Source organism: Schistocerca nitens, chromosome 5 (assembly GCF_023898315.1).
Source record: "Schistocerca nitens isolate TAMUIC-IGC-003100 chromosome 5, iqSchNite1.1, whole genome shotgun sequence".
NCBI classification, from domain to species: Eukaryota; Metazoa; Arthropoda; class Insecta; order Orthoptera; family Acrididae; genus Schistocerca; species Schistocerca nitens.
This window is the reverse complement of record NC_064618.1, coordinates 643,942,625-643,949,248: the sequence shown is the minus strand read 5'-3', so window position 1 is coordinate 643,949,248 and position 6,624 is coordinate 643,942,625. Positions and strand designations below refer to the sequence as shown.

Here is a 6,624-nt window from a genome sequence, read left to right as displayed (position 1 = left end):
AAGCAGTACTATTGTGCGGGAAGAAAGGACTCAAAGATGAACTCGCAGAACAGCTGAATACTGCGAGCAAAGTTTTTGTTAGGTTTTCTTTGGCAATAGGAGAGAGGACAAATGGAGAAGACACTGTACAACCGCATATCTTTATCCATGAAATTAATGGACATTTCGCCATCACAGAAGTTACTTCGCCTAAAGTAATGAAAGACAGAACAACTGGTCGAGTCTTGTTAGATTGTGCTGTGAATTATGTGGAGAAAAGTGACTTCTCCTGGAAGAAAACGGCAAGCATTACAACAGATACGGTCAGATCGTTATGTGGAAAAGTGTAGGTACGGTTAATACACAGGCATCAATATTCTGTCTTGTGACGGCATTTTCCGTCGGGAGAGCGGTTGTAAAGCTGCACAGCACCTGGTAGAGGTGCTGTGCACGGTGCACGCAATCTGAGCAAGGGTGCTTCATCATCGGCAGTTCAAATGGATGTGGAAGCAGAGAGGGAAGACCTAATTTACTACAGCAGCGTTAGTTGTTTGAGGCTTAGTGAAGTATTAAAAGAGTCTTGGAATAGCAGAATGAAATCCTCTAATTTATGGACACGAAGAAGATATATAATGATTTCGTGGGAAATGGAGGTATGTTTTTAGCCTGAATGAATTCAATGTGGCATTGCAGGCAAGTAGTTGTTTGCATATGAAATGTGGAAGCATGTAAAATCTATCAAAGCAAAACTTCGTCAAGTGGCAAGGCATGCAGGAGTAGTCATTTTTTTTTCATTTACTTTCTTAAGGAAACAGAAACTGTTTGAAAGTGTTTCTGATAAGGTAAGGATCGTTTCAGTGTTTGAACGAGTAGGTGACTAAATGATTTGAGGACTGTAAGAAAGCACTCCGTCTTCAGGCCACAAATGGCCCATCGGGACCATCCGACCTCCGTGTCATCCTCAGATGAGGATGCGGATAGGAGGGGCGTGTGGTCAGCACACCGCTCTCCCGGTCGTTATGATGGTTTTCTTTGACCGGAGCCGCTATTATTCGGTCGAGTAGCTCCTCAGTTGGCATCACGAGGCTGAGTGCACCCCGAAAAATGGCAACAGCGCATGGCGGCTGCATGATCACCCATCCAAGTGCCGGCCACGCCCGACAGCGCTTAACTTCGGTGATCTGACGGGAACCGGTGTATCCACTGTGGCAAGGCCGTTGCCCTACTGTAAGAAAACTGAGACTAAATTCAATTTGTTCTCTCATCCCATCACTGCTGATGTTGGCACAGTAGCGGAGAAGCTGCAGCATGAACTTGCTGACATGCAGTCAAATCACGCCGTTTAATGCTTTGACATTTCTTGACTTTTACAAACGTTTGTTTGCTGAATAATTTCCATGCAAGAAAAAGTTTTCTGGAAATATATTCTCTGTATTTGGCACTACATATATTCGTGAGCAATGTTTTCCTTGCTTCAAGATCAACATAAGCAAGTATATAGTCGGCCGAGGGGGCCGAGCGGTTCTAGGCGCTACAGTCTGGAACCGCGCGACCGCTACGGTCGCAGGTTCGAGTCCTGCCTCGGGCGTGGATGTGTGTGATGTCCTTAGGTTAGTTAGATTTCAGTAGTTCAAAGTTCTAGGGGACTGACCTCAGAAGTTAAGCCCCTCAGTGCTCAGAGCCATTTTGAACCAAGTATATAAGCTGCTTGACAGATATTATCTAGCAGGCTGTGATGAATATCGCAACAAGGAATGTAACTCTTGAATTCAAAAAAATGTTGAATAGTGTGGTAGGATGCATTTGTCTCATTAAACAGATTCAAAAATTAAATAATCTTGAACATATAAATGATATAAAATAAATAAATAACTGTTATCAATTTAGTTTATTTATATTTATTGATTTTTATGGTACTATGTACACATTTCCTGAAATACAAAGTAAACCAACGAATTCAATCTTTTTAAAAGGTGCATCTCTCCGCTAGTCTCCACTTCCACAAAATGGAACCCGAGCCAAAATAATTGCCCACCTCAGACATAGAGAAGTGTGTAAAAACTAGCCTTTTAGCGGTATACACTCGTAGGTACTATTTAGATTTGTGTTGATAATGAGCATTAAAACTACACGAAAGCGTATTACAGTACTAATTAATATAGTTTTTCTAAAATGAAGCCATATAAATGTAACATAATTGCGCAAGCTTCCGTGGCTAGAGTCAGATGACATAAAAGTTTTCTGAGTATTGTAACACGACTTAATGTAAAGAACGATACTGAAGAAACCAAGTTTTCTGCCACTGTTAAGGTGCGTCTACACCTGTGCGCCTTGTGTCTAGTCGCCGTGCGACTGTAGCCTGCTTCCCCAACACGCAGTAGAGGCACGCGTGGTAGTGCATGCCCCGTCGTCAACATGTGCGGGCTAGTGATTCCATTCACACCTGTGTTCACACTGGAGAGCATTTCTTCCGTGTGGGGAAAGCTACAGCCGCAAGGCGCACATGTGTAAACGCACCTCTACAGTGGCCGTCTTCGAGGTCCAGAAGAAATGTGGGCTACGAGGGCAGATAATATCTTAGAAAGCTGACCAAAAAACCACTGCTAGCTGGGACTGTATATAATGGCATGAGTTACTCACCCAGCCAATACAGGAAGAACATAACTTATTTTTCTTTCGTATCCCACAGTCACGAAATCGCGTCGCGGGGCTTAAACATATTGCCATTGGTATATGGCTCGTGACGCATCTTTCGTCCCACTTTTTGAACGGAAACACACGCTAATTTCATTGGAGGTGTTAATGAGGAGCTGATGGAGGGAGGAAGAGAGATCTTACAAACTTTGTTCTACTGGTGAGTACTGGCAGCAAAGCGGGACACTGCACAGAATTAGGAACAGGCGTGAAATAACAGGGAAAGGTGCGATCCGTGGATGTAGAAGAAATGCTGTCAGCACTCTTGAGTTTAAGGTTTCAGGTTTCGCTTCCAGAGCGTGGTTCTCCATGGTCATGGAGATGAACGGTAGCAGTACAGCGTGCAGCCAACTGCAGGTGGTGGCTCATGTCAGTACCGATGACGTGTGTCGCTTTGGGTCGGAGGAGATTCTCTCTAGTTTCGGGAGGCTAGCGGAAATGATAAAGACTGCCAGTCTTGCGAGATTAAGGCGGAGCTCACCACCTGTAGTATCGTCGATAGAACCGACTGTGGTCCTTCGTTGCAGAACCGAGTGAAGGGTCTGAACCAGAGGCTCAGCCGGTTCTGTGACCGTGTAAGCTTCAGATTCCTTGACTTGCTCCATGTATCTGGGGCTGTGTGGAAGGAGCTGGGCGGTTTTTTAGGTTAGAGGGTCTCTGGAAACCACAGAAAGGGCGTCCATCTAAAAGGTGGCTGATAAAACAAACTAAGGTAGTTGTAGATAAATCGGTATTGCAGTTACAAATTGTCGTAGCTGTGGTGGAAAAGAACCAGAGTTCCAAGCCCTAATAGAAAGCACAGAACTCAAATAGTTATAGATACGGAAAGCTGACTAAAGCTGGAAAATATATTCAGCCGAAATTTTTGCAAACGACTTAACAGTGTTCAGAAAGGATAGAATAAATACAGTTGGTGAAGAAGTATTTATTGCTGTCAGAAGTAGTTGACCTTGTAGCGAAATTGAAATAGATGGGTAGAGGTTATACTTGACCATCGGAATAAACTGTTAATTGGATCGTTTTACCGACCCTCCAACTCAAACTGCACTCCTTCCGGTTAGCAACAGTTCATAGAACACTTGAGTCTCATTTCAAATAGGTACCCCAATCACACAATTATAGTCGGTGGTGACTTCAATCTATCATCGATATGCTGGAAAAATCATACGTTTAAAGCCGGCGGTAGGCATAAAACGTCATGAGAAACTATACCTAATGCTTTCTCGGAAAATTATTTAGAACAATTAGTACACGAGTGGTCGAAGGGTAAATGGTTGCGAAAGCATACTTGACCTCAACACAAGGCAGTTGCTACTAGGCTGAATACCGTAACACCCTTAACAATCGAAAGGAAAAACGAAGTGCATCTACTAAAAAAAAGCTGATAAAAATGCTCTTAACGCCTTATTAAAAGATAGTCTCCACGCCCTCCGTTCTGATCATGTAAGCGTTAAAAGGATGTGGAATGATTTCAAAGAGATAGTATCGACGGCAATTGTGAGATATATATCATATAAATGATGGTACTAAGTACATAAGTGATGGTACTGATCCCCCATGGTACACAAAACGGGTCAGATCGCTGTTGCAGAATCTACGAAAAAAGCACGCCAAATTTAAAAGAACGCAAAATCCCCAAGATGGACAAAGTTTTGCAGAAGCTCGAAAGATAGCGCGTACTTAAATTCTACATCTACATCTACATGATTACTCCGCAATTCACATTTAAGTGCTTGGCAGAGGGTTCATCGTACCACAATCATACTATCTCCCTACCATTCCACACCCGAACAGCGCGCGGGAAAAACGAACACCTAAACCTTTCTCTTCGACCCCTGATTTCTCTTATTTTATTTTGATGATCATTCCTACCTATGTAGCGTGGGCTCAACAAAATATTTTCGCATTCGGAAGAGAAAGTAGGTGACTGAAATTTCGTAAATAGATCTCGCCGCGACGAAAAACGTCTTTGCTTTAATGACTTCCATCCCAACTGGCGTATCATATCTGCCGCACTCTCTCCCCTATTACGTGATAATATAAAACGAGCTGCCCTTTATTGCACACTTTCGACGTCCTCCGTCAATCCCACCTGGTAAGGATCCCACACCGCGCTGCAATATTATAACAGAGGACGAACGAGTGTAGTGTAAGCTGTCTCTTTAGTGGACTTGTTGCCTCTTTTAAGTGTCCTGCCAATGAAACGCAACATTTGGCTCGCCTTCCCCACAATATTATCTATGTGGTCTTTCCAACTGAAGTTGTTCGTAATTTTTACACCCAGGTACTTAGTTGAACTGACAGCCTTGAGAATTGTACTATTTATCGAGTAATCGAATTGCAACGGATTTCTTTTAGAACTCATGAGGATCACCTCACACTTTTCGTTATTTGGCGTCAACTGCCACCTGCCACACCATACAGCAATCTTTTCTAAATCGCTTTGCAAATGATACTGGTCTTCGGATGACCTTACTAGACGGTAAATTACAGCATCATCTGCGCACAACCCAAGAGAACTGCTCAGATTGTCACCCAGGTCATTTATATAGATCAGGAATAGCAGAGATCCAGGACTTTACGGCAGACGACGGACCTCACGGCAAGAACACATTGCAGCGTCATAGATGGGTTGGATAGGCGGTGCGAAGCAGCGACCTATGTTCTGGTCGTTCTTCCCCAATAACAACATTATCTTCATTCACTGTCCGTTCAACGCCTTGCTACCACTGCTTATCTATCATTAAACTTAGCGTGTCTCCTTAACTTGCTTACCCATTGCCAACATGTAATAATGAGTATTTATGTGAACTTTTGTCTAGTACTTTACATCGATTGTGAACCAAATTATTAACTGCCTCAAACTATAGCGTTATTGCTGGAATAAATTCTAGATATAGTAACGGATGATTTTGATTTCGTACATGTTTCTTCCTCCTTCATGGTATAGAGTTAGAAAAGCGTTAAAGATACTACACTTAGGGTACATTACATGGGGCCGTTAATATCTGATCACGTTGTCGAAATATCCACTGCACGATTTTGTTAGTTATAATTGTACCCTGAGGATAGATCTGAATGTGGTAACCCGTGCAGGATAGATGTTTATCAAGGGCTGGGGTCTTGCAACGTAACTGCAGATATAAAAAGGGCTAAATATTAGGGAATACTTTTTGATAACACTACCGACCAAATGAGTGAAATAATCACACTACAGGCCATTATAATTGCTACACGATGAAGATGACGTGCCACAGACACGAAACTTAACAGACGGGAAGAAGATGTTGTGATATGCAAGTGATTAGCTTTTCAGAGTATTCACACAAGGTTGGCGCCGGTGGCGACAGTTACAACTTGCAGACATGAGGAATGTTTCCAACCGATTTCTCATACACAAACAGCAGTTGACCGGCGTTGCCTGGTGAAACGTTGTTGTGATGCCTCGTGTAAGAAGGAGAAATGCGTACCATCAAGTTTCCGACTTTGATAAAGGTCGAAGTGTAGCGTATCGCGATTGCGGTTTACCATATCGCGTTGGTCGAGATCCAATGACTGTTAGCAGAATATGGAATCGATGGGTTCAAGAGGGTAATACGGAGCGCCGTGCTGGATCCCACCGGCCTCGTATCACTAGTAGTCGAGATGACAGGCATCTTATTCGCATGGCTGCAACGGATCGTGCAGCCACGTCTCGATGCCTCAGTCAACAGATGGGAACGTTTGCAAGACAACAACCATCAGCACGAACAGTTCGACGACGTTTGCAGCAGCATGGACTATTAGCTCGGAGACCATGGCTGCGGTTACCGTTGACGCTGCGTCACAGACAGGAGCGCCTGCGATGGTGTACTCGACGACGAACCTGGGTGCACGAATAGCAAAACGTCATTTTTTCGGATGAATCCAGGTACTGTTTACAGCATCATCATGGTCGCATCCGTGTTTGGC

General features: G+C 43.6%; 1 pseudogene; it reads right to left on the bottom strand.

Moving 5' to 3' along the window:
- Positions 1 to 1,084: 1,084 nt before the first annotated feature.
- Positions 1,085 to 1,201, bottom strand: LOC126261414 (5S ribosomal RNA; annotated as a pseudogene).
- Positions 1,202 to 6,624: the final 5,423 nt, after the last annotated feature.